The sequence below is a fragment of the Montipora capricornis genome, chromosome 6, assembly GCF_036669925.1.
Source record: "Montipora capricornis isolate CH-2021 chromosome 6, ASM3666992v2, whole genome shotgun sequence".
In the NCBI taxonomy this organism is placed as follows: domain Eukaryota; kingdom Metazoa; phylum Cnidaria; class Anthozoa; order Scleractinia; family Acroporidae; genus Montipora; species Montipora capricornis.
The window spans coordinates 15574406-15599405 of record NC_090888.1 but is presented as its reverse complement, the minus strand read 5'-3'; the positions used below and the strand labels follow the sequence as shown (position 1 = coordinate 15599405).

General features: G+C 38.6%; 1 protein-coding gene and 1 long non-coding RNA gene across 2 annotated transcripts in view; both read right to left on the bottom strand.

The window, feature by feature from the left end:
* LOC138051581 (protein NLRC3-like) overlaps positions 1-25000 on the bottom strand; it is a 263812-nt gene that overhangs the window by 220643 nt on the left and 18169 nt on the right. The window lies entirely within an intron of this gene.
* On the bottom strand, positions 1082-9451 carry LOC138051618 (uncharacterized). Its single transcript, XR_011132860.1, has 3 exons — positions 9249-9451; positions 2726-2796; positions 1082-1178 (listed from the first exon to the last, which is right to left on the bottom strand). It is a non-coding gene; the product is annotated as an uncharacterized lncRNA (long non-coding RNA).

Genomic DNA, 25000 nt, shown 5'->3' with positions numbered 1-25000 from the left:
GTCCTGTGAGTCCAAATAATATATAATAAGTCAACGTAGGAACTGGAAAGCCGTACATACATAAAAACTGTAAATAGTTTCAATTTCGCCCGCTTAATTTAATAGGGTTCACGAAGTTTGCTTCTCAGATTGATAGACATTTAAAGACAAAACGTGGGTAGAATTTGGATGGATCTCCTAATGCTATATGCTCACCTGCGATGCCACAATATTGGGAATATCTTGTTAAGCAAGAACTGTTGTTTGACATGCGTATGGTACCATAACATAGATGCTTGGTGATAGAGTGTTTTAGAACCGATTCTATCCTTCTAATCATGTACAAAAGTTATTTTCTTCAAAGTGTTGAAACTGGTTTGAGCCTCCTTAACACAGCCATTTACAAATGCTTTCTAGATAACTTAATAGTTAGCAACATCAAAGGGGAAAAAAGAAGAAATCAATGGGAGGTGGTATGATCCAGTGTTTACCGTTAGGGCGTTGGGTTTGTGTGCGGTTGCCCCGGGTTTGAAATCCCGTTGTGGCTTCTGGGGCCCGTTTCTCGAAAGTCCCGAAACTTTACGGGCCATTTTCGGGTGTCACAATTCCCTCTGTACCTCAAGAACGGAGAGGATTTAAGTCGTCATATTTCATTGCCAATTTGCTTTTTGTTAAAGTGAAAACATGTTAAAAGATCGGCATTCCAAAACAAGCGGTTGGTAGGTTCACAAATGGCTATCTGGGCCCGAAAAGTTTTCGGGACTTTCGAGGAACGGCTTTGGATTTGTTTCCGCGTTGTCCCGGATTCAACTCCACCACGCTTTGTAGATAGCCAACTGGTTGCCTCCTGCCAGTTGGGGTTCTTAATCATGTTTCTAGTAAGTTTGAATTGTTTCTTTCAGTGGGGTGCCACTATAAACAAAGTATTTACATTTATTTTCTATTTGCATTTACCTTATGCTTTTGTTGAAATTGGCAGTGTTGGAGGGTCTATAATGTAGCTTTCAGAAACGCTTGATTTCAGCATCTTGTATTGACAGGGATTTATGTTTTTTTTACCCTCAATTCCATGGATTGAGTAGTACTTTATCACACTTACTGGAATTCCAAGCAGCGGCTTTAAGCTTGCCATGTCTCCAGACGTGCCCCTTTGAGACAATTCACACTGTTTTCACTTTATGTTAGTGCAGTTATGGATCCTTCAACATAAGAAGAAAATTGATTCAATCATTGGTCACCTCTCATCTGAGAAATTTTTACTTGATCCCTTTCAAATGCAGTTAACACAACAAAAGTCACAAGAAGAAATTGCTCTTTTAAAATAAATTTGCTTTATTAATTTAAAAAAAAAACATGAGTGTTTAATGCAGTCCTAATTTCCTAGTGGCAGTTGCCTCAGTATTGCCTCAAAAAATGTCACCTTTAACGGTCCAGGTTTTGAAACCACTACATGTAAGTCTTAACCAGATATATATTTTTAAATCATTCGAAAACGTTCTGCTTTATAATCATGCAGGTATATTGGTTCACATTGAGCTGCTGTTTTGATGAGTGAATAACCCACTTTTAATACAATCACAGAAAGATGCACTGGAATTTATAGATAAAGTCAGAGTGAAATTTATATCATAAGTTTTGGAAAACAGTGTGAAAGCAAACAGACAGAGAAATCTGGCTATAACTCATAAAGGCAGCATGATATTAGAGGACAACGTATCTAGGATTTGTGTTAAACCGGTGAACAAGGTATTAATCAAAAGGGTGATGAGCTTTAAAACAATGGTGCTGCATCTGTGCCAGAATGAAAGTTTAATTGTGTTTAGAGCCATCTTTCCACATCAATAATTTGGCATAAATTGGTCATTTGATCTTTATCAACACATTATTAATAAAAGCAAATTTTGCTCTACAAAAAAGGTTCAACTGTACATGCATTTCATTCTAAAATTTATTCTCAAGAAAATCTAAGATATGCATTGAGAATAAGTTGAGAGCCATGTTGTATGGCAGTATGTACATTGTACTGGTACAGTATTTAGGAAACACTTAAATGCTGCAACACCATACCACGGAATGTTATAATGAAATATTTTGTCATGAATAAGTCGATTGGTGTTAGCCTGTTTACCGCCGCCCCTTCCCCTTTTTTTTCCTGGGAAGAGGTGGCGGCTGTACACAGGCTAATTCATGGTGTTTGAATATGGACGTTTTTCTGGTGATATACACTCTGTAATGCTTCTTTGCATACGTAGGGCATTATGGCCTTGATAGAAGATGACATAAGGATTAAACACTACATATACTTCTGCAGTATAGGAGAAGCACTCTTAAATTAGCCTGTAGCATTCTAACATAACAAGTTAATTGAGTAAGTTTTTTTTCTGATATAGAAATAGCAGTCAAAAACAGTACGTTGAACAGTCTGTTAAGTTGGATGTCAAGATTACCAATCTGTGGAGTTGGTAGATTATTATTATTTTTATATCCTAACAACCTCATGTGAACGTTTCTCACTTTCTAGTACAGTGTATCTCAAACCTGAATTTAGAAGGAAAGAATTAATTTTCATGTTAACCAGAAAATACATCTAAATAACAGGTTTTTAAACGAATTTAAGATCATTTTTTTTGCATTCCAAACGAGAATTGTTTGTACTAGAATTATTGTCAATAATTTCAGTGATTTACTTTTAAACAAAATTAATCATTCATTTATTACAATCATTCATTCAATCATAAGTACTTACTTTGAGCTCTGATCAGTCTCCCTTGTCTCTTTTCAGTTTAATTTACAACTCTGCCCATGATGCATTTATATCTGCAAAATGAGGGATACAAACAAAAATGATTCTCAAGCATTCACAAGTTAAGCTTCAGTGTAGTTAGTGTTTCTTGCATTTACCGAATGGAGGGTAGTAACTTGACAATGTATGGGAAGTTAGTTTCCCCTACTACTACTACCTTTCATAAGGGCTGCCATTCATTTGGACGGAAAACTGTTTGAATTAAATTAAATTTTAAAAAAAATTAAGTTTTCCTTCCACCCCTTGCTTTAAACTGTTTTCTTTGAATATTTTCTTTCAGAATACTGTCCTTTCGTTCTCCATAATGAAGATCTCAACGGACCTTCTTATTTGTCTCAGATGTCTGAGCCAACTACATTTTTTTTAGTCACGGCTACACGATAATTGTAGCCACCAAAAGCAAAATCTGAGATATATTAAATTAATTGACAGACCAATTATTATTGTGTTGAGTTCAAAGCAGTGTTGAGTTTGATAAAATCACCTCTTCGTTTCAGACATTAAATGCAGCTCAGACATCTTTTGACGTCATTCAATGCGGTAGCTCTTTTCCACAGGTAAAAGGGTAAAAGGGTAAAGGGTAACGGATGACGAGTAAAGACAGAGATTTCTACCTAACGGTTGTCATGACGGATTTGTAATTTAAATTTGAACTTCAGCATTTTAATTTCTTCAATTTTCGACAACTTTACCCGTGACCTAAGAATTACCATGAGTAATATTACCTTGTTGCTTTCATTTCGTCTATATAATGTTGATCGATGAAATTGAGCACGGATTGGATAAGATTTAATAGTCAAGAGAAAAAACTGCCATTCTAATGAGAGCAAGCTACCCAGGGTCACCATACGAACAAAAGAATAAAAGAAAAGTTAAAACAATTGTACTGATCTTCTTTGGTAAATTCAAGGAACGGGATCGAAGAAAGAATGCAAAAAAAAAGTCAACAATACGATGTATTCTGGGTGGTCAGCAAACCAAGTAGTAAAACCAACCAACAAGACGTAACTTACATGACAAACACAATATGGCTAATTACCATGTTCCTTTCAAAAGCAAATTTCCAAGTTGTTGTTTTGCTCCACTTCAAAACAAATCTTCCAGCAAAACCATTCAAATGAAAAGAGTTTGATTTGGATAAAAATGCTCAACCATTACTATTTCAGTGGTTTTACTTGAGAGGACTTGCTTTCAAAAAAGAGGCAAACAGTAACTCAGAATTGGTGTTTCTTTGAGATGATCCTCGTACATGTACTTCGAACTCATCGCCATTGCAGTATGGACAGTTTGTCAGGGAAATGCCGGAGAATGTTGATGAGAATAAAACTTGGCAATGGTTATCCAAATGTGATCTGAATATTGGGACAGAAGCATTGTTATGTGCCGCACAGGAACAGGCCATCAGGACAAATTGTATGTAAAACACTACATCGATAAGACCAGTGAAAGTCCCCTGTGTAGATTATGTGGAAAAAAATGTGAAAGCGTGCAACACTTAGTATGTGGATGTGAGAAACTGGCTCAGAAAGAATATAAGAGAAGACACTACAATGTAGCAAAGAAAGTCCATTGGGATGTTTGTAAGAAGAATGGGTTGGAGCATACGGAAAAGTGGTATGAACATGTCCCAGAAGGAGTAGTTGAAAATGAAGAAGTCAAAGTTTTGTGGGATATCAATGTTCAGTGTGACAATGTGATAGAGGCAAGAAGACCAGACATAATTGTAATTGACAAGAAAGAGGGAAAGGGGATAATTAATCATCGATATTGCTGTACCAGCTGATGTAAGAGTAGGGGAAAAAGAAAGGGAAAAAGAGGAAAAATACCAGGACTTGAAGAGAGAGATCGGAAGACTGTGGAAACTCAAAATGGTAGAAGTCGTACCTGTATTGACAGGAGCCCTTGGAAGTGTCACCAAAGGATTTTATAGGTGAATTGGAAAGCTGAAGATAGCATTCAATGTTGGAGTAATGCAAAAAACTGCCTTGTTGGGAACTGCAAGGATAATGAGGAAAGTGTTGGAAATGTGAAGAAGAGATAATTCTGTTAGCCTTTGGTCATTTGTTATGACTCGCCTAACAGAAGAAAAGACGACAGCCAGAACATGATGTTGAAACTTAATAATAATAATAATAATAATAATAATAATAATAATAATAAACTCATGAGGGTTTAATGCAGTTTCCTAATTTCCTAATAGCAATTGACCCAGTATTAACACACTGGTCTGCGCCACCTCGTGTGTCACCTTTAACTGTCCAGGTTTTGAAAACCACTACATGTAAGTCTTAGCCAGATAATTTTTTTTTAATCATCCGAAAACTTTCCGTTTTAGAACCAGCAAGAGGTCCTCAGTGCAATAACCGAGCTTCAAACATCAGAGAACAGGAATTATATACATGTATGACTGGTAATTGGTAGAACTTAAAAAACACGACAGTATCACTCTCTGCACACAATCAATCAGATATGTATTCACATTGAGCTGCTGTTTTGATGAACAAATAGCCCACTTTTAATACAATCACAGACAGATTATCCACTTAATTCTAGGATTTGTGTTAGATTGGTGAACAAGGTATTAATCAAAAGGGTTATGAGCTTTAAAACAATGGTGCTGCATCTACGGGTGGCAGAATGGAAGTTTAATTGTGTTTATAAGCTTTCTTTCTACAGCAATAATTTGGCATAAACTGGTCATCTGAAGTTTATCAACACATTATTAATAAAAGCAAATTTTGTTCTACAAAAAAAGGTTCAGCTGTACATGTATTTCATTCTAAAATTTATTCTCACAGAAAATCTAAGATGTGCATTGAGAATAAGTTGAGAGCCATGTTGTGTGGTATGTACATTGTACTGGTACAGATTTAGGAAACACTGCAACACCATACCAGGGAATATTTGATCATGAAATAATTTGGCATGAAAAGGTTGATTGGTGTTAACCTGTTTAACGCCGCCCCTTCCCCTTAGGAAAAATCGGGGAAGCATTTTTTTTTTCCTGAGAAGAGGTGGTGGCTGTACACAGGCGAATTCATGGTGTTTGAATGTGGAAGTTTATCTGGTGATTTACCCCCTGTAAATAAATGCTTTTTTGCATCCATAGGGCATTATGGCCTTGATAGAAGATGATATGAGGAATAAACACTACAAATACTTCTGCAGTATTATGTTTAGGAGATTAGCACTTTTAAATTTGCCTATGGCATTCTAACATAACAAGTTAATTGAGTAAGTTTTTTTTCTGATATAGAAATAGCAGTCAAAAACAGTACGTTGAACAGTCTGTTAAGTTGGATCTCAAGTGTATTAAGGCTTGACCAGCCTAATTATTATGCATATTTTTATTTGAAGGGAAGGCATTTGTCCCGGACCTATGAAACTTGGCAGGCAGTTAGTTATCGGTATTGTTATAACTTTTCCAAAATATCCCGTACCACATTCTTGTCACGTGACCCGAAATCAACTTATAACAGTTATATTTTTTACTCAAAAATGGGGAACATTCAGCTACATTATATCAATCTTGTTTCTTGATTATTCGATGACCCCTTCTAAGGGCTTTGTCATGCCGCCTTTTAATCATGTCCACATGTTAAGAGCAATGAACAATTGAGGAAAATAGGTCACGTGACATGATAAACATCCAAATATCTTAAAAGGTAAATACGGAGTACCACATTAAAAGGCGGCATTCGATACGCACAGTTGTACTAAACGTGTTAATGCCAAACGTTTTCAAAATTTTGAAGTATAAATGTTCCCCATTTTTGAATAAAGGATATAAACGTTATAAGTTGTTTTAGGGTCACGTGACCAAAATGCGATGCAAAATATTTTGGCGAATCAATAACAGCACCGATAAAAAACTTTCTGCTAAGTTTCATAGACATTGGACAAACGCTTTACTTCAAATAAAAATATGCATAATAATTAGATTGGTCAAGCCTTAATACACTTGAGATGTCAAGATTACCAATCTGTGGAGTTGGTAGATTATTATTATTTTTATATCCTAACAACCTCATGTGAACGTTTCTCACTTTCTAGTACAGTGTATCTCAAACCTGAATTTAGAAGGAAAGAATTAATTTTCATGTTAACAAGAAAATACATCTAAATAACAGGTTTTTAAAAGAATTTAAGATCATTTTTTTTTTGCATTCTAAACGACAATAATTATTGTTTGTACTAGAATTATTGTCAATAATTTCAGTGATTTACGTTTAAACAAAATTAATCATTCATTCATTCAATCATAAGTACTTAACTTACTTTGAGCTCTGATCAGTCTCCCTTGTCTCTTTTCAGTTTAGTTTACAACTCTGCCCATGATACATTTATACCTGGAAAATGAGGGATACAAACAAAAATGATTCTCAAGCATTCACAAGTTAAGCTTCAGTGTAGTTAGTGTTTCTTGCATTTACCACATTTTTGTCTTGTTGTGTGGAGGGTAGTAACTTGACAATGTATGGGAAGTTAGTTTCCCCTACTACTACTACCTTTCATAAGGGCTGCCATCCATTTGGACGGAAAACTGTTGTTGAATTAAATTAAGGACGGTTCCTACTATTGTTATTGCGCATACGTTCTGCGCATCTCGAGATACTCGGATTCCTATCGGTGATGCTTACTAATACAGGGATATTTTTGCGCGGTTTAAAACTATCCGGAGAAAGTAGATCTTAGTAAGTACTCTTGGTATCCAGACATCTGGGTGGCTCTTGGGCGTTGGGAAATTTTTTCTTTGACTTCCATGGGCTATTTATACCACTGTCGTCATTAAAGTGATAATTTCTTTGGCTCACTGAGTGGATGCCACAAGCAACCACATTGAAGGCAGTGTTAACATTTATCCTGTAACTGTTACCCGTGGAAAAGAGCTGCCGCATTCAATGTAGAACTTGAACAAGGTTAAAAGCATTCAACCAATGCTGATCTTTTCTAGATCTACTGTAGCTCTAAATGAAAACCGAATTTTATAAGCTTTGAGGGAAATTTATTATTTTATAGAAAATAATCATGTTAAACCTTTAAGATGGCATATTTGATAAGGCTTAAAGTTTCAAACGTGGTCAAACTATAGATATTAAATTGAAGTGATGCTTTGATCTTTGCATTTTAACTAGTACGTTACGTAAATTTCTGGATTCTATTCGAATCTCCCCAGCAAGCGGGAAACAATTCCATATTTGGAGTAACTGCAGAATTATACCCTGCCACATCGAAGACAAGTCCTGAAAAAGCTTGATACGCTGCTACGAAGTCGCATTCATTCAAATAAATACAGTTGGTGGGTAGTGAATTATGTAAAGCGTCCACAAATTGTCCCTAGAATTTGGGCCCTCAGTTACCTTGGCACCTTGCACTTACCCTTTTTACAGTGTTAGCTTATTACTCCTGTTACCTTGTTACACTGTAGTCTCTCTCTTTCAGTATATTTCTGAGTGGATACGTGGATAAGTGGATACGCGGAGTGGGCAAGTCGCTCTCTTTCTTTAGAGCGGGCAAGTATATTTCTGAGTAGATACGCGGATAGGCAGTCCGCAAAATGGAAGCTAAAATTTACGAGAGTGCTTAGGCGTTATCACTGAAACGAGCGCTTAGGCTTTGTCAAGAATAGATAAGTAGGTTTAATCAGGAATCGAGTGCAATTTCAAGAAAAGTGTACTACTAGTTAACCGAACCGTAAAGTGAAAACTAAAATTTTACAATAGTGCTTACTGAATAGGCTTAATCACTGAAGCGAGTGCTTAGGCTTAATCGGTAAACGAGTGCGTTCTTTTCCACACGATCTCGTAAAAAGTGTAGTTAACCGAACTGCAAAATGAAAGCTAAAATTATAAGAGAGTGCTTTGGCCTAATCACTGAAACGAGCGCTTAGGCTTAATCAGGAATCGAGTGCTATTTCGAGGAAAGTGTAGTTAACCGAACCGTAAAATGAAAGCTAGAACGAGGCAATGTTGTTGACACCACGTTTAAAGAACGAGTTTTGATGCACAGTAATTTGTAATTAATTAAGGTATATTTTGGCGTATATTTTTGACACGATCTTGTAAAAAGTGTAGTTAACGGAACCGTAAATTGAAAGCTAAAATCCCTGAAACGAGCGCTTAGGCTTAATCAGGAATCGAGTCCTATTTCGGGAAAAGTGTAGTTAACCGAACTGTAAAAGACTCGATCATCGTGTTTTAAGAACGAGAAGTACATATACATCAATCACCTTCACTCTTTTTGTTTGGCGCTACAGAAAGGAGAAATACTGGAAACCAGGAAAACGAGTGTGTATCTGCGTATCCACTAAGCTTGATGTTTCCACTGCGTATCCGCGTATTCACCCAATTTAGGTTATAGCTTCGAGGTGGCAAGGTATTCTGCAGTTAAGCACCGCATTTTTATGCATTCAGCTGTTATTGCAATCATATGTATAATAACAAGGAAATCTGTAATTTCAACTTACCAGTACAACCTTGCTGCAATATTAGTCTACCATAGATCAAATCCAACTAGCTAAAAATAGCGCAGCACAAATTGCTGGATACTCAGTGGATACTCGGCTCTACGGCTGAATCATTTAGGTTATATAAAATGTAAGAGCACAACTTGTGATATTCATCAAGATACACCTTCTCACGAAAAATCAACGCCCCTGCTCTCGCGAGCTCTGTAAATGCTTGTGGAATCAACAGGAAGATTCAAGCCGCATCCATGGAGACAGTGGGTGGATGACGTCAAAAAAGGAGTTTTTCAACTGGGGTAGGGTGAGGGGTTGAGAAATCGGAAAGATTTTATAAAGTAATGGAGTACACCTTTTTGTAACGGAGAAATTTCTATCTCGATGATTGTTACTTGTCTCATACTTGTCTGTACAGCGACATTGGCAAGGAAGGATAAATCGTTATGAATCGCCTCCATTCCTCCCCTCCTATCTCCAGTATATCTCTACCAAAACATTTTGATGTTTTGTGATCATTCTGTTAAGACACCGATAACCGGCGATGATCACCCGATCACGTGAACATGGCGTGAAAACAATTACCAAGTTATTGATATGTGAAAACAATTCCAAGTGACAAAAAATGACGAATCAATCAGGCTAATCGCTGTCTTTATTATTTTTTTTCAAAATAATTATCATAATTTGACATGTTCCAGAATGTTTCATGTTCCGGCTTTTACTAACGCCCGTTTTATAAAAAACGGCCAACAACTGTCTTCTCACAGCGTCAGGTTGTAAATCGGCGGACGTAGAGAATATATTGCAGCTTATCACTGGAAGACAGAGGTGGCATGCATGATCAAGTATGAAAAGATCTAAAGACAGAGATGGCATGTTCGGAGGTGAAACGCAAACGGTGAGGTGAGCAGACTGCCTCGCGAGGCGGTTTGCTCAGCCGTTTCTTCACGTGTGCGGAAAAATTTTGGTGAGAGAGTCGCCTCGCGAGGCCGTAAGGATGTTTGATATTTCTGGCCTCGTGTGGAAAATTCCTCACTGTGTACGGCCATCGTGAGAATCGAGCTAAACTCGGTCGATCAAGCATCCAAAAAAATATATGGCATTCTCGCGTGACTTCAGTTAATATATAGTCGTTTAATAAAAAACTCTCTTGCAGTAAAACAACTGAATTAACGAGTACGTTTTACAATCTTAAATTATCTAAAATACAATAATTTACAAGTATAACAATACTTGTGGTACTACCAATTAGTCACATAAAATATCAAGAGTCACATAAAATATTTAAAAGTAAAAAAGGTTTCTACTCTACGCCACTGATGCCAAGTAAGAATGCCTGTATTTTATTGGATGCTTGATTGACCGAGCTAAGCTCGATTCTTAGGGTAGCTGCAAACAGTGAGGAATTTGCCTCGCGAGGCCTAAAATATCAAATATGTTTGATTTATCCTTACGGCCTTGCAAGGCGAATTTCTCACAAAAATTCCCCTCACACTTGAGGAAACGGCTGAGAAAACCTTCTCGCGAGACAGTCTGTTCAGCTCTTTATGTGCGGCGGGCTTTAGATCTTTTCATCCTTGATCATGCATGCCACCTCTGTCTTCCGGTGATAAGCTGCAATACTTCTCTACGTCCTCCGATTTACACCCTGACGCTGTGAGAAGACAGTTGGTGGCCGTTTTTATGACACAGGCGTTAGTAAAAGCCGGAACATTCCGGAACATGACAAATTATGATAATTATTTGGAAAAAAAATAAAGACAGCGATTAGTCTGCAGTGCAGGCGTATTTTCGTGTAAATCGAGCGGACATGAGCCGCCAAGTCAGTTGTTTCCATCGTGGGGCGGGTGATTAATTAAGGAGAGGAAAGAAACAGTGATTTTCAGCCCAATCATTCATAAAAAGTAAGGTGAGACTATTGGACAGTGGTACACGACTTAAGGTAGAGGGTGCAGGCCCGTGTCGTCTTTGAAGAAGACGTGAAAAGACAGTTTACTGCAGTGTTGCCAATGAATGGATTACCTTTTATCCCCCCGGGAATTTCTGGGAATTTCTGGGTGGGGATGTGCCGCTGGGACCCTGGAACCCTTAGCCTATACCCGAGCTAGTTCAGCTGAATTTTGCTCCCCTATACTAGAGTAAACTCCCATCGATTTCCGTCTAAATTCCGATTCTTGACAGTTAATAATATCCAGAGGTGTTTCATGATAGCCATTTATTGACACTGTTGAGGATGAGTTACGTAAACTTAAACTTTGCCGATTTGATTTTTTTTTTTATTCTTGGGTGGGAATTTTTGGTTTCCTTAGTCTTGATAAAATCTTCAACCGACTGGTCAGTTTCGTGAAAAATGATACCCTATTCTAGACCGAAAGGCTATGATTTATATAATCTATCCTAGACTGAGTAAACTGCTTGAAAACCATACCCTTCACAGCGGCACATACCTATATAGTCCATATATGGCAGTACCCCCGGGCTTTATCCCGTATGAAGGCCAAGGGCAGACTAAACCTGATACATAATATGTGCGTATAAAAGTTAACGGGAGGGAAGGTTATATTCCCCAACTACAGCTATCATTTAAGGACGATGAACAAGAAATTGCCACCCTTTATTTCTTTAAAATAAACAATTAAGTTAACTAATGTTGTTTTTAAAAATTATGAATGAAGTTATGATGCAGTTTACTTTATCTCGTCTTATCTAACATATGCCATCTTTAATAGCTGCTTCAAAGACAATACAGACATACACTCGCTACCATTATTTGTGTACGACTGTCCAACAGTCTCATCCAACTTTTTATGAACAATGGGGCTGGAAATCACTGTTTCTTTGCCTTCTCGATCACCCTCCCCACGATAGAAACAACTGATTTGGCTGGTTACGTTCTCTCGCTTTACTCAAAAATACTCCTGCACTGCAGGCTAGTAGCTGTCTCTATTTTTTCCCGAATAATTATCATAATTTGCCATGTTCCGGAATGTTACATGTTGCGGCTTTTACTCACGTTTTCATACCAGAGACGAATTTCGAGTGTTACTAAAAGGAGTGCAACCGTGGAACACGGAACCTCCGGAACCCACGGAACCAGCCGAATCTGTAGAACCACGTCAAAAACACTTTTTTTTCCCGAAACAAGGCTAGATTATTGTTTCTTTGAAGTTTTAAAAAATCGCAACGGATAGCGCGCGAAAGCGCGGTGGACTGGACCTGGTCACATGGTGACCTCTCGTCATGTCCGATTGGCGGAAATGTTTTACAGACGGAGCAAGGCCGGAAGCAGCCGTTTTCATTGCTTGATTAAACAACACGTAACTTGAAACCACCTGTTTTATATGCATATAATGATGGTTGTGCGGTAAAAGACTACAAGGCCTTTTAAACCAGGATTGAGAAATCAAAGGTTAACAAAATAAATAATAACACAAAAAGCAACTGAACAACCAAAACCGCATTTAATATATAGGAAAGAAATAATTAAAGAATTACTGTAATGTATGAGGTTCCAGGGCTCGGTTGTTCAAAAGCCGATTAACGCTAATCCGAGATTAATAATTAACCTCCCAAATGTTGTTCAGCGCTGATATTCGGGAAAACTTTGTAGTAGAGGAAGTCTATCTTGAAAAAAAATATATAAGCAAAAGAAAATTTCGCCAAAAAGTTGAAAAAATGAAACGAAACTTTACGCTAATCCTGGATTAACTTAATCGACTTTCGAACAACCGGGCCCTGGCCTCTTATTTTGGGGCCTGCGCATTCACGTCTAGGTTTTAGAAATGTCGGGCTTTTACTTGTTTACAGTTTTCAGCTCCGAAATAGTACAATTACAAACTGGAATAATGTTTTCTGGGCTAGTCACTTATAATCTTAAGGGGTACATCACCACATTGTAGACATAAATTTAACAGACGAAAGATACAATCTCGTTCCCAGGGCTTTTCCCAATCTTTGGCGGGAAAAGGACTCTCGGCGGTGAAAAGCCCTGGAAACGAAGGTGAGGAAAGTATGGAAAATGTTCGTTGAAATTCCAACTGAAACGCATACCTAACGGGTTCTATATAACAGGTTTGTTCCTTTTTTTTTAGTAGATGGTTTCATTAACTCAATGCAAACGGCTGCTAACCCAGCCCCCTTATCGAAAGCTTTCCGCCATTCGGCCATGACGAAAGGTCAAGTTCACCGCGCTTTCGCGGGCTATCCGCTGCCCCGATCAGCAGATAACAACAAACAAGACGAACAAGCAATTGTACACTTTTTTTGAAACTTCAAAGAAACAACAGTCCCAACTCCCCCTTGTCTTTAGGCTATGGAAACACGGAGAACGTTCTCTATCGCTTAAATAGACAGCGAGTAGCGAGCCAATTAGATTGCGGGATTCATGATAGTAGGTGAGAGGATAGCTACTAAAATTTGATAGTACACGTTTAAGCATTTACCGTACGTTTCTTAAAAGTTTGATGACGCGAGTGATATGTGGCTCGCGTGGAGAGCTTTTTATCACGTAGATACTGATGGAATATTAGAATTTTCCTTTTTCTAAAGAAACACATCTTCACCGCGCGTAGTGTAAATTTAATTTTCATCTTTCACGCGTTAGGATGTAGCTGTCGTCATGGTAACTAATACTATTAGCTAATAAAAGGCAAGATTTCGAACTTCAGTTAACTATCATGAATAAATTGCGCTTTCTTCTATCTAAATTATGCATGCACCTTGAAGGCGACAGGACTTGAAATGATATCTGCAAATGGCTCCTTAGGGAACGTACTGGTTTGGTTTCCTATTCAATTTGTAAAATTGTTAATTTTTCAATAGCCACTGGAATCTTTCCAAAGTAATTCCTTTATACAAACCGGGCGAAAGAGCTGACACAAATAACTATCGTTCAATTTCTGTCATTCCTGTTGTGACAAAAGTATTTGAAAGGATTATCTATGATCAGCTGTATGCTTAGAGGGTATAGAGGGGGTTAACTGGGCCCTTGGCAAAAACCCGATCGGAGCTAACAGGACAGGATCGGATCGGAACTGAACGGGCCTCTCCTTTTTAATCGCTCTCTCCTCGCGAAAAAAAAAATAGAACCTCTGGCCCCCAGGGTAGGAGATCGTCTGCTTTTAGCGGGAATTTTGTTATTGATACGGTCCGAGTTTTGTCAATCAGATCCGTTCCGATCCGGCGTTTGCCAACGGCCGGTTAAATTAAGTGATAGCTGACTGAGATTCGGCCACAATCTTAACTGTTAGCTGAGAAACGATGTGTTCTTTATCCGAGAGCTGAGAATTATTCATGTGTGTTTTAACTGTTAGCTGCGAAATGCCAAAAACATTAGCTGACAGCTGGGAAATGGGCAAATATTTAGCAAATAGCTAAATGCTCAGTGGCTTGATCTTTTCTAACCGTGGTCAATCTTCCTGTCCGTGTACGTTGGATCAGTGGCTGGATCTTTTCTAAAAGAGACTCGATCCGTTCGGCCAGGGAAGCTTTTTTTTTAATTTCAAAAGGCAGGGCAATTGATCCCAACGGTCTTAATACCCGCGAAGAAACGTATTAGACTTCAGCTTATTATTTAGAGTCACTTCCGTTATTTTTCCGGTACACTTAGTTTTTGAATTCAAATTTGTTGTAACTGCCATGTTTCATCACATCTTTTTTCCAGTATTACGTCAACATCCATTTACTATATATATGTACATAGAGGCAAATGAATCCAATGCAAACTCTCATTGTACCTGAAGAAGGCTGGTTTCGCCAGCCGAAATATAGTACACCACAAAAATCAAATCTACGTAGTATCGGCTCTTGCTCAAAATATTTATTTACTTAGGAACAGTTTGATATACAGGAACTATATCATTATGTATATTCGTCGCTGTTAGCCTTTCCCTCTTTGAGTCTGGCTTCTGATCATTTCAGCAAACAGTCCACCTTTTCTTATCAACACTTCAGGTTTGTCGAACTCCACCACTCCTCCACCGTCAAGCACCAGCACCCTGTCATGGTCCATGATGGTGTTAAAAAATTTGGTTTTACCAACGGAGTTGATAATGTAAATTGGTCACCGTAAAGAGATTCTAAAAGCTGACGTTTCGAGCGTTAGCCGTTCGTCAGAGCGAATCGAGGAATTGTATGTTACGTGTGGGGGTTTTTATAGTAGAGTAGGAGCTACGCTATTGGTGGTAACATGGCAACGTGAAAAAAATAGGAATATTAGTTAAATGAAAAGCGTTCGTTAATACTGTGATTCTCACGGTATTAACGAACGCTTTTTTTTTTAACTAATATGGCTCGTGCACCAGTGCACGAGCCAGCTGCCTCTCACCAACGCGTAATTTTGTTCCAGAATTCTTTCATTTTAAATTCGAGCTGTCCTGGGAGATCCTCATCAAGTGTCTTCAACTGAATTCCTTCAGAGCGGTCCAAAGGTCTTGATCCAAGTATTTTGAGAATGGATCTATGTTCCCTTTTAAGGTACCTCCAAAAAGTATCGGATCCTGGGTTATAGTAGTCATAGCCCTTCGAGCCTCTTGGAGATTGATAGATCTAATATCCGCGCCATCGATTCAGACCTAAAATGTAAGCCAACGAAGGTTCTTTTTGAAATAAATTATTCTTCTGGCCCTATGAAGCCAATTACAGTTTTACGCCGCAATTGATTATTTATTAGATGTTATATACAGGTTTATCTTTCCTACGATGTCTCTTAAGATTTGGAGGCAAAGAAGTCCTGGGAACAATTGACCCAAATACTCCTGAAGCGGGAATGAAGGGATAGGCAGTGAGGTAATTCTGAGTGCTCTAATGTATCTTTCTTAGAAACCATATATTAGAGCATATATTAGAGAGTGGGTGTAGGGACGGCGCAGTGGTGAGAGCACTCGCTTCCCACCAATGTGGCCTGGGTTCGATTTCCAGACTCGGCGTCATATGTGGGTTGGGTTTGTTGGTTCTCTACTCTGTTCCGATAGGTTTTTCTCCGGGTATTCCGGTTTTCCGCTCTGCTCAAAAACCAATATGATTTGAAATGTATTAATTTGATTTGATTTCATTTGTGCACGACCCCATAAGCTAGCCAGTTTTAAACATCATCGTGTGACAATTAAGTTGTATTATTGTATTTTTATTATTAGTATTAATATTAATATTAATATTAATACTAATAATAATGATAATAATAATTATATTATTATTATTAGTAGTAGTAGTAGTAGTAGTAGTAGTAGTAGTAGTAGTAATATTAATATTAATGCTTAAAATAAATTTATTATTATTATTCTATCTTCGATTCCGTGACCGTCCCGCACGGTAGGCGGCCAACCGGACAGGGAACCCAGTGGTTGGCACATTTATGAAAAGTCAATGGTAATAACAATAATAATAATTTGAATAAAGTCTAAAGCTGTGTGGCCGAATGCGAGTGGAAAACTGCTAATCAAATCAAATAGACCAGTCCAAGTTCATGTCTGCCTCCTCTTCAAGCCGAGTCTAAGTGCAAAATTTTTCTTATGAAATTCGTTTTCATTCATATGCCATTAGAACTACAGTACGTGTAATTACCATCACGAAAACTTCGCATTTAGACTTGCTTTGAAGAGGAGGAAATTATTTGAACCAGATGAAATGGAATTAAATGTTAGCTTCAGTTTATAAAGGGAAAATTGAAGTACTTGGTAAAAATAGCCTCAGAGCCGAGTAGAGAACCAGTCAGTTAACTAAACCCACATATGAACCTAGAACCCGACGGAAAATTAGTTCCGGAATCGAAACCACTTTTCCAGTCCTGTTAGCAGAACCTCGTTGCCTAGGGCTTTTTACCTCCGAGAGTACGACGTCCTACTCTCGGCAGTGGTAGCTGAAGTCTGAAGTATGTGTAGAGGGAGTTACTGCAGCCGGAAGTCCTTAGCCCCCTCCCCCTTCCCCATCCCCCCCCCCCCCCCCCATTACAACTTTCCCAAAACAAAAACCTGTCACGGACGCAAACAAACACTTAAGACCTCGTATATCGTTAACGCTCATTCTTTCCAAAATGGCCGAAGAAATAGTTGTTGAAAGATTTGTGAAACCATCTATTCTGCAAAGGGTTGACTCGTAACATTACGAGACTGTTCCAAACTCCTTTACCACTTATGCCTTAATCAGCAAGAGACATCATTTTTTCCAACCCTACTAACGGTGATGGCAACTTGGCTAGAATTGCACTTCTTGATTATCGCAAGGCACTTGACTAAAATGATCATCACCTTGTGGTTCAAAAGCTTCAAGCTCTTGACTTAACAGACTGGGTAGTGGCCTGGAATATCGACTTCTTAACCAACCGCCAACAAAGAGTCAAGTTATATGGCGTTTCTCTGATTGGGCTCCCGTCCTTCAGTCAAAAGTCACAAGTCATTGTTTTACAAATACAGAAAGAATCCTAAACATTCATTAAACCTAACCTTAGGCTAATAATTAGGCCTAGAAAAAAATTGTTAGGCCTAAAGTTTGCATGGTAAATGGAGTTAGGATTCTTTCTGTATCGGAAAAACAATGGCCTGTGACCTGTGTTTTGTACGTCCTCTCATGATAAATAGCAAAGAACTTGAACTGGTTCGCCAAGTAAAAACCCATAGGTATAATCATCTCCAGCGACTTGAAATGGAACTGTCATGTATTTTTTGGGGCAGCTTAAACGAGCCAAGGTTTCGACTTTTGATATGGTCAGATTTTATTGTACGTGCATTCGTACTGTCGTGATTGTGCAATACGCATCACGTCCTTTTTTTTCCATCATATCTTAGTAGCGACATTCAACGAATCCAAAAACGAGCATAATGTCTAATGTCTAAAACTGAACTACGGATATCAGATTTCCAGCATTTCCATTGACTCGCCGGACACAGGCTATCAGTTGATGTACTGTTCTTACTACCTGACATGACCAAGGAACGCGTCAGCAATAAAGCGAGCTGAAACCGTTTTTGCAGCTCTCAGAAAAAATGGCCGACAACAGTTTTGGACTGGAATAGACCGAGGGAGAAGTCGATGATTTAAGTGATGATACTACCCCCGGGAACACCATGGAGTTTTTAATAGAACAATTATTCTACTCGGGCTTGCTGGATATGAAGTGATTATAACCAACTCGGCGCCACGCGCCTCGTTGGTTATCTATCACTTCTTATCCAGCAATGGAAAAAGTGTAGTCAGGAAATGTCATAAGTTCTATGGAAAAAGCTTTGCCTCCGACTCTTGATATTTTTTTCCAATTCTTAAGCCTTCATCAGTGATATGAAAGCGAAGTTCGTTATCATGCGCTATTTAAAGTAACGTAGCGCGAAGCTTGCGCACGTGACCATGTAATTCATGCTCACGCGATGCCTTTGTAGCCTTCTGGAAGTACGATGTGATCGTTCCTTGCGTTCGGGTCCAAAGTAGAGTGCTAGGCTTCGATGAAACGTCGTTCGTGGTAATTGACTTCGAAACCAACGACCTTGACATTTTCAAAGTTCATGTTGTGGCTGAAATGGTGGACATGGATTGCAACTTTGGAGTTTTGGTAAAAAGCTGCCACTGCTTTTTTGTGTTCCGCAGTTCGGGTCTTTAATGATGTTTCTGTTTGGCCATAGTACACAAAATTACACTGTGTGCAACTAATTTTGTACACTATGCCTGATTTCTGGCGGTCAGAATCAAGAGTCAGAGCTGGGCAAACCTTTTTCCATAGATCTTATCCAGCGCGCCAGAGTAGAATAATTGTTAATTATCCATTCCCCAGACATATCATAATAGGGAGATTAATCAACGTACGACGGCGGCGACGGCAACGAGAACATCACCTCAAAATACAAATATTCACTTTATTGTAATCACTTCCTGACTATTTCAACCTTTTTAATATGGGAAGGGTGTGGTAGTTCCTCAAAAATGACACTTGGCGGAACGGCGCTTAATTCAGGGGAGAAATTGAATATTTATCCTCAAGTGCTGACGTTCGTCATAAATCCTCACTTTTGGCTATTTCACATTGTTGATTTGCAGACGACGGCAAAGCTATTGTTTTTGCTTACTGAATATGCAAGGCATCCTCCAATCTAAGATCTCTCGCACACTGCAGACAAGTGTTATGTGAGGAACTCTTTGCTGGTATCATCAAGAATCCAAGACACAAATTAAACCTTCCGAACTTTCAACTTGATACTGTTTAAGGAATTACAAAAGACTTTTTTTATTGAACCACGTTATACATTGTAAAACTAAAATCACTTATTATCTCATCTAACAACCTACAGCTGTATGAGGTGTTCCTCTTTTTGAATTTTAGGACGTTTTTTTTTTTCAAGTTTGCGTAATATAGTTACCAGATTGTTACATATGTATATAATATTTAATAGTTCTTACCAATGTAAATCAGTCTCACAGTACGGCTGCAATTTTGGTTTCTAATAAACTATTATCATTATACACAGCGAAAACTCTAGTTGTCCTGTGTGGATTACCAAATCTACTTCATAAAGGTAACTTTTTTATCAATTCTCCACAAAACCCAATGATTGAACTTTAATTTTTTTAAAAATCCAAAATCATTCAGTTTCTAAGGCTTACGTCATGGTTGCCGGTCCCTGGCTGGCTTCAATCGTATGAATCTTGGTACTACAGCTACTATGCCCCAGGACAAAATATATCCCCACACATCACGAAGTTACCTTAAATTTCAAAAATGGTGGCGGTGAACCGCATCAAGCTGTAACAATTGGAGAGCTGAAAAGCTCGAAAGAAAATAAAGGTCTGTACATGTACATCTAAAATGTCTCACCATGTTGATAAAGTATTTAATGTGACCATATTTAAGGTACTCCAGGTACTCTATAGGGGTACTCCATGGAGTAAGGCCCCTACGTTTTAGGAAACTGTTCGGCTTGTAAAACACATTATGCACTTCACCCCATGGTCAGTTGTTCAAAACCTTATTAACAATAAAACTAGATTATTGAATAATGCAATTCTTGTGTTTTGATTGGCTTAGACATCATGGTATATGGGCTATTACACCATGCTCTACAAATGACATTTACCGCACGCATCAGTTTTCTTGTTCTTACAAAATATAGTTTTATCCATAATTTGTGAGCGCTTTAAATAAACAATCATTCCACTTGTGCTTGCTGGATCCATATTATTATTGCCAACTCGGCGCTATGCGCTTCGTTGGCTATCTATCATCTTATACCCAACGCATCCTCGTGGAATAATCAAATCAAGTCAAATCAGTTTTAAAGACTGAATTACAGGCAGGGTCAGCAACTAATATACTAATTAGTACAAAGTCAAGATATAATAAATATTACAATAATTATAAATATAAACATAAATTTTTCACGTATTAATACCTCTAATGTGGGAGGTTATTAGCATACTTACAAGTAACAAATTGACTAAAACGTTCGATATTATATGGCTCAACTGTTAAATTTCCGAACTCGGATATTGCGTTTCTAGCTTTCTGATTGGTTCAATTAATCTCGGTTATCAGCTCATATACCGTATGACCTAATACGAACTGATTGCCTCAAGTGTTGCCAAGCTGGAAACTGGTTGGCTTTAAAAGCTTCTATGTGTCCAAGCGTTACGAATTTAATGAAAATTTAATGCCACAATTATTGCATTCTCGCTCGTTGGATAGGAGTGGTTATAGCCAACTCTGCGAATAGGGAGTTTAAAGGTGATGTTACACGAGCCAATTTTTTACACCGATTGTTAACCCAACATTGTTAGGTTAAAAGTTGCCTCGTGTAACAGGGTGCAAAGGGCGTTTTTTAACGCAATATTTTGTTGCAGCAACATGTTGCAGGTTTTTGAAAGCGATTCAAAAACCTGCAGCATTGTTGCCCGAATTTGTTGGTGTTGGTGCGTGTAACACCCCGCCGCTGACTTTTAACGCAACATCGTCAAGAGATAACTCTCTTATTAACTGATAATATACCCCTCTTTCCTCCCTCTGTCTAATCCAACTTCTCGTCCAAATAATTCGTTCCCGATTTCTTCCTTTTTCATCTTCCAAATCGTCCACTCGCAAAAGAACCTGAATGATTTTCAGCCGCCGCCTTCTTAACTCATTGTCCGCCATATTTGTCAAGCAGGAGCTTGGGTTCAACATGGTGTAACATACCGTTGCCGCCAAAATTACGTTAAAAGTTTTCTCGTGTAACATGGATTAAGAATCGGCGTTAAAAATCGGCGTCAAAAATCGGCTCGTGTAGCATCACCTTAAGATCTACGACGCGATGGCAACGAAAAAGTCACAAATTATGGACAAATTATGCATATTTAATTAGCAAAAACAATAGCTTTGCACGCTCTGCACGTGCATTTTTCATTTTTGTACATTTCTTTCACGTTTTCTGCAAATCTATGACGTTAAATTACCAACTCACAAGTTTTTCAGAGAACGTGAACACAAGGCAGCGAATTTGAATTTTCTGTCGTAACTTCAACACCGCACCTCCTAATTCAGTTCCAGGAAAGTTACACTAGTTTTTAGAAGTTAGGCAAGCCGATATAATTGACTTAATTGACATGAAGTTGCAATTTTAAATGACGTTTTCGTTACCGTCGCGTCGCAGATCTTAAACTCCCTAATAGGGAGCTTTAGCAACGACAACAGCAACGGCAACAAGAACGTCGTTGTTAAATGTGAATCGCTTCGCAACTATTCCAAACAATTTAACGTGCCAAAGGTGTGGCAAACCCTCAAGAACGAAACGGGTATGAACGGCGCTCAGTTTAGGAGAGAAAATGAGAATTTATCCTCAAGCACCGACGTTTTCCCTAAAACCTCAAATTTGGTCATTTTACCTTGTTATTTTGCTGACGACGGCAAAGAAATCGACAGAAATGAAAAGATGCACGTGTAGAGCGTGCAACCCTATCATTTTGCCCACCAAATATGCAAATTTGTGACGTTTTTGTTGCCGTCGCCGTTGTCGTTGCTAAAGCTCCGTACCATATCCAACGCGCGCTCATGAAGTAAATAGGGACTTTACGAACTACGACGGCGACGTTGATGAAAACGTCACCTCAAAATATAACTTTGCACTATCGTAAGTTTCTCGCCGTTAGGTCATCTCGTTCGCGTCGTACAATGTGAGTGAAGTGTCCTAGAAATAAATTGGCACGAAAGGTTTGGGAGTAAAAATAGAAAATGAAAGATTGACATTTAAATGCTCGCGTTATCGTCAAAACCAGAAATTTGGTGATTTCACGTCGTTGTTGTGCAGAGAACCGCCCGAATTTGTGCTAAAATGCGTGCCACGAGTGCAGCAAGATTACTATTCATCTTTTAACCAATGATATTGCTGTTTCGAGGCGTTCTCGTTGACTACCGCGTCGTAAATCGTAAGGCCCCTAATAGGGAGCTTGAGCAACGACAACGGCGACGGCAACAAGAACGTCATCTCAAAATATAAATTTGCGTTATTTTAATCGCTTCGTGACAATTTCAACGTTTTTAATATGACAAGGGTGTGGTAATTCCTCAAAGATGACACCAGTGGGAACGGCACTCCATTTTAGGAGAGAAAATGAAAATTTATCCCAAAGTGCTTACGTTCTCCATAAAACCAAAAACTTGGCTATTTTACGTTATTGTTTTGCTGACGACGGCAACGAAATGGACAAAAGCGAAAAACGCACGTGCAGGGCGTGCAAAGCTATGTTTTTGCCTACAAAATATGCAAATTCGTGACGTTCTCGTTGCCGTCGCCCTTGTCGTTGCTTAAGCTTTCTAATCGACCTCTTTAGCTTGTACGTTTTGTTTTCCCATTGCAGACCACGTGATGTTCTCAAGGGAATTTTCTTTTTGTTTTTCATAAGTTATGCGTACATATTCACGTGCACAGGACGACATTTGAAAGAGAGTTTTCCCTAGAGTAACATCACGTGGTCTGAAATGGGAAAACAAAATGTACAAGGTAAAGAGGTCTAATTGTTAACTAATCCGACCGACCTGTAAAATTTGCTTGTCAAAAAATCCTCTTTGGAACGTAAGAAGTTCATCAAATACTTAGTTGTGCTTATCGATGAAAATCTTTCATGGATTTACCACATTGCTCATATGACATCAAAAATATTGTAAATCAATCGGTATTATTTCTAAGATCAGGCATTTTGTACCGCTGAGTACGCTACACCATATCTAAGGGCGCGGAGAAGAAGAAAGAAGAGAAGGCACGTTGGCTTACCAATCACAGAAATGCTCTTTCGAAATTCTCCGTTTACATGTCAGCGAAAGCGAAGCGAATTATTTTCAATACGCAATTGCGCTTGTGTTACTTTTTCACACACTTTACACAGACTCTTAACGGGATTTCCTAAGCTAGTGTTTAAGTCGTTTGTCAAACGTTTCACACATTTTCAAAAGTCTACGTTTCGTATTCGTTTCGCCCGTGCTTAACAAAAGTGCGTTCGTTTTTGTCGGTTCTGTTATTCAAAGTTTCCCTGATAGCAGCAGTCTCTTTTCTTTTTGCATTCGCTGGGCTTACGAGGACTGGAAAAGAGACCTCTGGTATGGGTCGAATCTCACCCTGATCCAACCACCGTCCACAACCTTGGACGGCACTTTTCAAGCCGCACGCCCAATGATAAGTTTGCTGACTGCGACTTGATCCCGCTGTGTCCCGCTGTGTCCCGCTTATTCCTTTACAGTAATTCCACTGTTGTTAAGTGAGCCCACACAACATGAGGTATCATGTGAGGATTCGGTCGCTAAGTAACCGCCGCGCATGCTCAACTCAGTGAGTTTCAACCCATGGCAGAGATCTCTTTTTTCGTACTCGTCAGCACAGCGAACGTAAAAAGAAAAGATTCCCTCTGCTAGTAGGGAATTCCAAGGCTGCAGATTGTCGAAAAAATGTGTCGAGAAAGCTAGTGTACAAGAAGAAAACGTTTATCTACTTCAAGCAACTTGGTTCTTGGGTTTAAGTTTTCGCTGAAAACCGCACGGCTATAAATTTCTCCGTGTTTTTGTCAACTCGTTTTCGAGCGTTTTATTGGCACAGACTTCATTGATTTTAATTGGTTGATGAGCTCCTCATTGTCTTTCAGACAGATTAAAATCTGTAAGTGCCGCTCTTAGGAGGAACGGGTTAAAGCCGGGGCATTATTATGAGAATTTGACAATATATTTACTAAATCAATTTTCGGTGACTGAGATGCAAGAGGAAAACTTGAAAACGTCGGCCAGGCGTTCTCAAGTTGGCATTCATTTTAATCTTGGCTACGCGTAACCAAAAGCAATTAAGAATGGTTTCTGTCAGCTAAAGTAGCCGTTTTGAAGACAATTTAGCCTTTTTTTAAATTGCCACCAGTAAACAGGTCTCCTTTGCTTTCCAAATTTTTGCTGACAATTCATGACACTACCCCTGTTAGGGGACATATTTTCTCAGTGTACCAAGATGTTGATTTCGCCCCAGAGGGGTTCCCTGTTGAAGAGTTAGATTTCTGACAGACTCAAAACTTTAAGTGCTATCCTTATAACGGAAAGAGATTAATCTACTGTTTTGTGGCGCCCTCGACGTCGACACTATAAATAACATGCAAACGTTATTTGATTTGTCGTAAGATAGCTACAAGTAAGAAATGAAATATTCATAACCTGTTTCAGATCCTTGTACCGGTCTACACCAACCCTGGCCAGCCGAGAAAAATATCACAGCAGTGAATCAGAGATAAAGAATTTAAATTATGAGGTGAGGCCCATTCATTAAAAATTTCTTTGT